We start from the raw sequence: 10,851 nt of genomic DNA on the forward strand, positions 1-10,851 counted from the left end.
ATGATTGTTGATGAAATGTGTTGAATATTGTATATGAATGTCGTTGGGAACTTTTCTGGGTGCAAGTAGGTGTTTGAAAAACCATGTTTAAATGTGTTTCGATTGTCAAAAAGGGCTAAAATTGGCATTTTGTCCAAGTCCCTGTTGCTTGGGCGAGCCCAGGCGAGCAAAAGTCCGCCTGAGCGAGCAAAAGCCCGATCGGGCGAGCAAAAACCCGCTTCGGCGAAAAAAAAAAATCTCCCGGGCTAGCAAAGTGTCGACCGGGCGAGCAAGGCGTCGTTTGGTCGAGCAAAAACCCGCTTCGGCAAAAAATAAAAATAAAAATAAAAAATCCAGAATTTAATGAGTTTCTAGAACTCTCTCGCCTGGGCGAGAAGAAACCTCGCTTGGGCGATAATACCTTCGCCTGGCGAGGAAAGCATCAGTTTATTTGAGATTTAAAGACGAATTGGCACTTGAGCGACTAGTCCCCGCTTGGGCGAGGGACGGTGTGGGACGATTAGAATAAAATGATGTCGTGAACCATGTGATGAACCCGGGTAGGGTGTGTTGTGATATAAAGATTGTGGAATGAGATCATGGCTTAGATGTGAAGCATGACTCCACAAAGGTATGAAAGCATTGTTTATGTTTATGCCTTGTTGGGCAAGTATCCGACTTAAGGTCGTGAATTAGGGGGTACCCTAGTAAGGATACATGAAATCACTGAACAACGATCGACCGACCGTAAGAGGCTTGGTCATGTGACCGTCCAGGAGTATTCGGTGATGGGTTGTTGTGATTGAGATGTTACTTGGAGCATGTACGGTTGACGTACTATCGGGTCCCACGAGAAGCATTCCTTGTCGGGAGATGGCTTAAGGATGGGCCGATCATGTGTTTGATTAATACATTTGCATTTGATTCTGATTAAGAATGCATTGCATTGTGACCATGAAGTAGTGGAGAGGAAATGACGGGACGTCTTCGAGCACCGTGAAGTAAGCAGGGACGGCACTGATTGGACGGTGATTCGCCAACATTGTCTTGAGGGAGAGTCTGGGTGAGACGAGTCCCTTGTATTCCTGGGGAGGTACCCTGTTGGATCGGACAGTTCTCACAGGCCAAACTAGGCAATCTCTGACAACCCCTGGATTGCATTCGAGATCGATGAGAGGGATGCCCAGAAAGCGTTTGTACGACCTAGGTCCGGGTAGGACTGTTCCTGAGGGAACCGATCGATCTATTTTTAATTCCTTGCGAGGATATGTTATTTCGGGTGGTACAAAACGGCTTGGTACGGGACCTGTACTCTCGATTATTTCCGATTAGGATGTTGGATGGATATTGGTGTAAGGTGGATGATCATGACATATCATGCATACATTTTTGGAATAACTGGTAAGTTATGTATTACTTCATGATGTCGATAATAAATGATGAATTATATGTTTAAATATATTTTATGTCTGAGTGTGATATTCTGAGTAAGTCCATGCCGTCAATGAATTTATGTTCATTAGATGTCTTACTCTCTCTGTTGTATTGTTCTTGTTTTGTATATGTTAGATATGCAGATGGCCAACAACAACACCCACATTCGCGGCTATCACTTCACGATGTCCCCCGCGGGACAATGGGTCAGTGATGGGCACCGATACACATACACAGGCCCCTGCGGTCTGTCGTTGCACATGGAGTGCAACGGGTCATCGATGATGATCCCCCACCCTGACGCTTACATCGACGCTTCTTTCACCTTGCCGCCAGCGGGTATGATGCCTCCAGACGTTGGACCTAACACCCGCCAGTCAGGAGTGATGGCGCGGTTCCCTCCCACAGTCATAGGACGTGGGCGGATTGTTTGGATGCTCCGTCATCCAGCAGAGCCCAGAGGAGCCGGGTTCTTGGAGGAGGTCCTTGCAAGAAGACTCCGAGTCTGAGAATGTCATCTCCATCAAATTATACCGCTGGGTTGTGGCATAACGAAGTGGAGGAAGAAGAGGAAGAGGACGAGGTTATTGAGCTCGTAAATGTGGAGAGTTCGGTGGAGGTGATCAACCTCGTGTCGGACTCAGAAGAGGAGGAGGACCCGAGTGAGGGGTCCAGCATTCTTGGAATCTTTTGAGTCAGCTTGGGGGCCAATCGTTGTCCTCTTTTTGGTTTTTGATGGGGGGTTGTGTATCTAGTGATTTTGTACATGTAGTGGCGATGTAGATTCCGCCTTTGATGATGTAGTTTGTATGAACTAATTATGACTTAACTAATTATATGCATTGTGTTATTCAGGAAATTGTGAATCAGGTTAAGTTATCATTCGATAACGATAAGTTGATTTTCCGCATTCGAGTTACTTAAAGTGATGTCCCGGAAAAGGAAGGTTTTAAAAGGAAACAATTTATACATCACCATTTCAAAAAAAAAATTTACCCATTTTTCCGCATCCGCAATGTTTTGAGAAGTATTTTTCGGGGCGTTACAGAGATCGTACGTAAGATTGGAAGAGAAAAGTAAACAAGTAAAAGTATGATTGTAACACAGATCAAAAGATATATCCTACAAATATTAAGAAAAAAATCATTATGAACATACATAGACATAAAAACAATTATAAACATATATATTATATTTAAATGGATTAAATTAATTTTACAAAATTTATGGACTAAATTAAAATTAAAGACTACTTCAAAGATTAAAATTAGGTTATTAAATAAGCCCAATTAGGAGAAAACATGTATGTCACTTTAAAAAATAGAACATTTTTTTAATTAATAATAACTTGTTGATAGTAGTCAAGTTGTTCTTAGTAAGCCCACTATTTTTGAAAGAAATGAAAAAAATCATTGGACTAAAAAGCCCCATTCACTTAACCCAATAGAATCTGAAGTGATTTTAGGGTTTAGGTTTTGTGTGGTCCTTTTGTCTTTTTCTAGCGCCTTCTTCTCTCCTTCTGCAATAAGCCAACAACATTGTTCTTCTTCAACCTTTCTTCCTCTTTCTATGTTCCAGATTTGGTATAATAAACCACAAGATTCGTGCCACCATTGTTTCTTCCTCTCTAATCCTCCTTCCTTCTTCGGTTCATCGTTGATTTCACGATTTTACGATTTTCCCCAGCGATTTCATGAGTTCCGGTAGCATCATAATTTTAGCAGACTTATGACTCGCTAGCTTCCTAAAAAATGCAAGATCAAGTGATCCCACAAGGTAAATCACGATCTTATCAACTATGCTCTTAGTAGATCTCATATCTTTCATCCATCTAGTAGTTTTCATCTTCGTTCATTTCCCTCAATCTAACATTACCAATCTCTATCTTAGAGAAAGTACTTCAACATTCATGCCTCACCATCAATCTTGGCTTTGACTTAGTTGTTTACTTTGTCTGGTAAAAAGTAAGCAAGTTATGTTGATTGTCTGGTAAAAAGTAAGCAAGTTATGTTGATAAGGGATGCAGATCCTCCCTGGTATTGCAGAATCCAGATGGAGATCGCAACATGTGGTAAAAAAAACTCTTTAACGACTATGATTTTAAGTTATTTTTAAAAAGTATTAAAATAGATTAAATTGTCTTTTCTCTTGTATTGGTCAATTAATGATTGAGCGTGACAAAAGTAATAGAGAGTTAGCATAAAGCAAAGAAGAGATAGCAAAATCCAACAAGGAGTTAGGTAAAGAAAGAGAAGCTAGGTTAGCTTTAGAGAATAAAGTGAATTTAATTCTTCTTCATATGAACAAATCTTAGGAATTCTCTTCGTAAGTGTAACTTACTATAAATTGGCAAACATTAGATTAATACAAGTATCATTATTTAATTTCATCATTTATTATTTCATATTGTTCTTATACTATTTTTCTATTGTGTGCATTGATATTCTAAATATTTATATACTTTATTTAGAAAATTTAAAATTAGAAAGACCAAATTCTAAGTAAGGATAAATTAATGTAAAATCATTCCTAAAGAAAATCAAAAGCATTCTTGAAATTTAAAGAAAGAATCAAACAAGTCTGAATGAAATATATCTCGTCTAATCAATGTAATTCAGGGATTGTCTGTTTATCCAAATTGATTTGATTAGTTAAATCAAATACAACCTTGGGAGAAGAATAGACAAATTTTAAAAAACAACTCTTAAAACATTCTCACCACTAAGGTATTTGGGGGGAGAAATCACACTAGTGTTTCTCTAGATGACCATAGTGTACAACAGGGAAAAGGTACATTTTTGCTTATCTAATTTTGTAGCATACCTTTTAAAAACTTGATTGTTATAAATAACTGATCCAAAAAACAAGTAATCTTTGTTGCATTTCGAGTTTACTATGATACTTTATACATAAGATAATGTTAAAGTTTGGCTCGTGGTTTCCTCCTCTTGGCTTGTGTTTGACCGAAGAAGCTTGCCTCTTGGTACATGGTGACCGAAACACTCTTCTTTCTAACCGTGTACTTTTTTATCCTTGTATGTGCCATGACCGTGTATCAAGATTGGGTCGTTATTGGGTTTGTCTCTAGTTATCGAGTTGAACCCAATTTCCCTTTATAGGCTTTTCTGGTTGTTAAGGCAATTATAGTAATTATTATGTTTTTCCTCTTTTAGTTTTGTCATAAAGTACCAATCCTTGAAGAGATACAACTTACTAAATGAAAGCATTTCTATTATTCATCATCTTTTTCTCTGTTAAATCATGGCATTTGGAACAATTAGACATCAATAATGTCTTCCTTCATGGTTATCTTCATGAAGAGGTGTACATGGTTCCACCTCATGGGCTACATCTCCCTAATCCTCACATGGTATGTAAGCTACATAAATCTCTTTATGGGTTTAACCAAGTAGGGAATGACACACTACCCTCTCCAACAAGCTCATTTCTCTTGGCTACACTCATTCTCAAGCTGATCAGACATTGTTTACAAAAGGAAATCCCGATTCTTTCAGAGCATTTTGGTATATGTGGATGATCTAATTTTAACTGGAAAAAACTTACTTGAGATCAACAATGTCAAGCACATCTTGAATTAATCTTTCAAGATCATGGATTTAGGATCCCTCAAGTACTTTCTAGGTCTTGAAATAGCTAAGTCAAAACATGGAATCCACTTAAATCAAAGAAAGTACACTCTATCTCTTCTTGAGGATTCAGATTGCCTTGCCTCTAAAGCTGCCAATACTCCCTTTGATCCATCCATCAAACTTCAGATGGAACAAGGACAGCCTTTTTTCAGACCCAACTTGCTACAAAAGAATGGTGGGTAGGCTTCTATACTTGACCATCTCTAGGCCTGATATCTCATATGTTGTTCAACAGTTGAGTCTTTTTATGAATAAACCAATAGATGTCCACTATAAGGCTTCCCTTCAAGTGCTACACTATCTCAAAGCCTCATCAGCTCAGGGTCTTCATTTTTCGAGCCAATCAACTCTCAAGTTGTTTGGTTTTGCAGACTCAGATTGGGCCAGTTGTCTAGATACTAGGAAATATTTGTGAGATTTTGTATCTTCCTTGGATACTAACTCATCTCATGGAAGAAAAAAAAACAAAACATAGTGAGTCGTTCTTCTTTTGAAGCTGAGTATAGGGAACTTGGAAGTATTGCTTGTGAAATACAATAGTTGAAGTACTTCTTTGCCAATCTACAAGTTCCTCTCCAGAGTCCTACATCAGTTTCTTGTGACAATAGATCTTCCACCTACCTAGCTCATAATCTTGTTTTTCATGAGCGTACTAAGCATATTGAGATTGATTGTGATGTCATTCGTGAAAAGATTAAATAGAATCTCATTCATCTTCTTCCAATCAACAACTAGTTGATGTGTTTACAAAGCCTCTACAACTCCACTTCCTTCCACAGTTTTATGTCCAAGTTGAGGCTTCTTGATATCCACCGCCCAACTTGAATGGGTGTTAAAATTTGGCTTGTGGTTTCCTCCTCTTGGCTCATGTTTGACCGAAGAAGCTTGCCACTTGGGGCATCGTGATTGGAGCACTGTTCTTTCTGACAGTGTATTTTTTGTCCTTGTGTGTGTCATGACCGTGTATCAAGATTGGGCCGTTATTGGGCCGGTCTCTAGTTATTGGGTTGAACCCATTTTCCCTTTATAGGATTTCCTGGTAGTTAAGTCAGATATAGTAGTTATTCTATTTTTACTCTTTTAGCTTTTGTATAAAGTATCAATCCTTGTAGAGATACAACTTACTCAATGAAAGCATTTTTACTATTCATCATCTTCTTCTCTAATAACATGCCTTTATGAGATAACTACATGATCAATCAATTTTTAGTTCTGATGCAAGCTTTCTTATATGTTACCTTGCTTATATGTGCTTTTTTAAGCACTATAACCTTCTTGGAAATACTCATATTCATATTAATTATGACATGGTGTTGAACTATATATATTAGAAATCAAATAACAAGAAAATGATTGTATATTTCATTGATTGAATGGATGATTTGAATGAATTGAATATTGAATTGGATTACAAAGAAATTAATCAACCTATTATATAGAAAATACAAGAGATTTAACTCCCCCTACCTCCTACCACCTAATTAATATATTTTTACGCATGTTTTAATCATGGAAATTGAATTTACAATGATTGTTTGTTATGCAAAAGGTAAGTGAATTTAAACTAATTAATAACCCAATACAATATTAACTCAAAATACTAAAATATATTTCAACACTCCCCCTCTCCAGTTGGAGATGGATGTTGACAACTACTAGCTTGGACAAAAGATTATTGGATGGAGAAGTTTCCAAAATATTGCACCAACAATGTTGGAGTTGTGGAACTTAATGGATACACATTATTGAAGCTATAAAGTCTAGATAAGTGGACCGTGTTTCCGTGCTTGAACAAATTTAACTTCAAATTGTCCAAGTAAAAGAGGAAGCTTTTAGTAGAAAAGAAATAGTAGAAAAGCTTGAGGAATGGTTGTCAGCGTGAGATTAAATCTTGGCTTGAAATTGAAAGTAATAATATTGTTCACCAAGAACTAACATAATAGAAAGAAGAAGAAATGATATTATTGCTCAAGAATATCATATTAGTTTGTTAGCAAAAGATGAAAGAAATCTTGAATATGATAAAATATGAACAATACAGGTTCAAGAATAACAAGAGAAGAATGTGATGAATTGCTCCAAGAATAACAATAGAAGAATACGATGAAATCTGAGCAATATTTTCTCAATAATAACAAGATAAGAATATGATGAAATACGAGTAGAAGAATATGATGAAATATTAGCAATTTTTTGCTCAAGATAACAAGAGAAAAATATGATGAAATATGGATAATATTTGCCTCAAGAATATCAAGAAGAATGGAGAGAGATAGAGAATATGAAGATTGTAAAAGAAAATGATAAAGAAGGAGAAGAGAAAGAAACTTATTGAAGAATATGGCAATGGTTGCCATATTAAATAGTTACAATGTCTTTCACAATTTGCCTCATGTCAACACGTCAAATCAGACTTTGTGAAGAAGTCAGGATATGCTCTACTATAGAAGCGAACATTGATAGTTCTACTTCCACCAAGAACATATCCTCTGCCATTAGGAACATTTGAGGAGGAGAAGAAAATAAGGAGAAGGAAAATGTATGAGAAATAGATACATTGTTGTGACACATATTTGAAATTAAAGAGCAAAAAGTGATTGTGTATTTCATTGATTGGATGAATGAATTGAATTTGAATTGCATTACAAAGAAATTAACCAACCTATTAAATAAAAAATACAAGAGACTTAGTTTTATCTAACTAATCTATTTCACATATTTTAATCGTAAAAATTGAATTTATAATGATTATTTATTATGCAAAAGGTAAGTAATTTAAATTAATTACTAATCCAATACAATATTAATCTAAAATGCTAAGATATATCTCAACAATAATTTAATCTTTTAGCTACCGTGTTCACTATTTCACTATCTTTTCTTCATCATTGCCTTTTTGATGAAAACATAAAATTGTTGGGTTTATTCAGATGTGAAGTCTCACATTAGATATGAGGGTTTGAGTAAAAAAAGTTTATAAGTGGAAAATGCTTATCAATTACAGGGAAATCGAATGATTTAGATCTATTCACTGATTCAAACCATTGGATTTCCCTAGAATTGATGACTAAGATATGAAGTAAAATTTTAAACTTACTCTTGAAGTAAGTGGATCCCCTCCCTAGAATTAATGCCTTAAGGTTTTCGTTCAAGACATGATGTCTCATTTGTTGCTCTTCGCTCTTCCCATGCCCTGATAACAATAAAACTCTCCGGTGGTTGGAGGCTCCTGATCGTAGTCTTCCAACATAAATATAAGAATAGATCTTTAACTTGTTCATTGCATTGATTTAGCGTTATACAATATGATATCTTATGAATAACTATCTAAGAGCACATGTTCTTATCTATATACGCATACATAGACATATTCTTAATCATTTCGCCATTATGTATCACATGCTTTTGATATTATAATTTTATATGCAGATTTTTTGAAGGTTTATTAAATCATATTAATGTTTGCCATGGTAAAAAAGAGGAGACTGTTAAGTAAATAAGTAAATGAAATGTATAGCATATGTTAACCGTGTTTATGATGAAAACTATACATTAAAGAAATGTTAACTTTAAGTTGATTGTTGACCTCTCTATTTACTATATAGTCTTAATTATATAAAGAAAAAATAATTACTTGTCTAATTTTAAAGACCAACTTTCTAAAAAAGTCAAAGAGGTGAGACTGCCATAAGATCGATCTGATCACAAGACAGAGTTGTGACTCGAGTAAACTCTATATGTTTATTGAAGTCCTCCAACATTCTGAAGAATGTCACAAATTGCACACCTCCACTTATTTGTTGAAGTCCTATAAGTCTGTATAATGGCTTGTGCCAGTGCACTAGGACTCCTCCAAAAGGAACATGAAACCAACAAGTATATTTATATGATGTCCCTTCAAGTTGATATTTTCGGATATCTCGCTTACATGGATATCAGGAGGTCAAAAGGTTAAAACTCCAAAGAAATCTTATTATTTGGTTAAGGATAATAATCAAGTGATTTACTTCCTTGAACTGATGGACAAAATCCAAAACTGAAAATATTCCCTACCCAATGCAAAAGCATGTCTTCAAATCCACTTCTCGTCAATGCACAGCTATAAAGCACTGCTCAAGCATGTTAGAGATAAACTAACAACTATATTGCATTTATTGAAGCAAATTAGAGAAGCCAAGCCAACATTGAAGCCATGTCTCTAACGATAGTAAATTGTTTGTAGGTTTTAAATATTAGAGTCTTTTAATAATCAAGGAGATCATTCCTCTTGAAGAAAAAAGACAATTCTTCTTTTTGAAGACAGAACTAACATGCTTTCTATCGAAGAGGAAACCAATCAACAAAGAAAAGAGGAGTGCACATAGCAAATTAGTTGCTTTGTTTGAAAAGACTTTTTGTGGAATAATTTTGAAGTAGTTGATTGTGCAATATTTATTAGGATTTAGTGTATATCCCACTCTACTACATAGTGGAAAGTAGGGGGTAAATGTTTGGTTTTTTGTTGCAATTTAGTAATAATTGAACTAAACACAAATACTGTTGGTTCATCTCAATTAACTATAAACTTTATTTGTAGGAATTGAACTACATGAATAGTTTGGTTTGGTTATGTGATTTTCCACTTTTAAAAAAAATCATACATAAATTAAAAGTTCAAAATATATTACAAAATGAAATAATTGTTAAGAAATATAAGTCATAAATAAATGAGTAAACAAATTGAAACTCATAACTACTTGTTTGTAATATATATATATATATATATATATATATATATATATATATATATATATATATATATATATATATATATATATATATATATATATATATATATATATATTACAAACAAGTAGTTATGAGTTTCAATTTGTTTACTCATTTATTTATGACTTATATTTCTTAACAATTATTTCATTTTGTAATATATTTTGAACTTTTAATTTATGTATGATTTTTTTTAAAAGTGGAAAATCACATAACCAAACCAAACTATTCATGTAGTTCAATTCCTACAAATAAAGTTTATAGTTAATTGAGATGAACCAACAGTATTTGTGTTTAGTTCAATTATTACTAAATTGCAACAAAAAACCAAACATTTACCCCCTACTTTCCACTATGTAGTAGAGTGGGATATACACTAAATCCTAATAAATATTGCACAATCAACTACTTCAAAATTATTCCACAAAAAGTCTTTTCAAACAAAGCAACTAATTTGCTATGTGCACTCCTCTTTTCTTTGTTGATTGGTTTCCTCTTCGATAGAAAGCATGTTAGTTCTGTCTTCAAAAAGAAGAATTGTCTTTTTTCTTCAAGAGGAATGATCTCCTTGATTATTAAAAGACTCTAATATTTAAAACCTACAAACAATTTACTATCGTTAGAGACATGGCTTCAATGTTGGCTTGGCTTCTCTAATATAATGCGAATGTACGGGTCACATGTATTTAATTACTATCATTATATTATTTAATTAAAAGATAACAATGGTATATATATTCATGAAAAATATATATTTTTTAATTAGTAATATAACAAATCAATTATTAGACTCTTTTATTATTTTGATTAAATTTATCAGAAAAAATATCTGTCATATCCTAACTTAGTGTGTTTTTAATTTATGAGTTATTTTCATACAATGATTATTAGCTAAAACATAATCAAATAAATAACATTTAATTATACAATATTTGAATGCTAAAAATATATTCAAATATTTATACACAATGAACATTAATCTAAAATAAAACATAAGCATTTAAGAGATATGCTAAAAAAT

The 10,851-nt window shown here is 33.9% G+C and overlaps 1 pseudogene; it reads right to left on the minus strand.

Moving 5' to 3' along the window:
- Positions 1–1,825, minus strand: part of LOC109347017 — a 7,292-nt pseudogene extending 5,467 nt beyond the window's left edge.

Source organism: Lupinus angustifolius, chromosome LG05 (assembly GCF_001865875.1).
Source record: "Lupinus angustifolius cultivar Tanjil chromosome LG05, LupAngTanjil_v1.0, whole genome shotgun sequence".
NCBI classification, from domain to species: domain Eukaryota; kingdom Viridiplantae; phylum Streptophyta; class Magnoliopsida; order Fabales; family Fabaceae; genus Lupinus; species Lupinus angustifolius.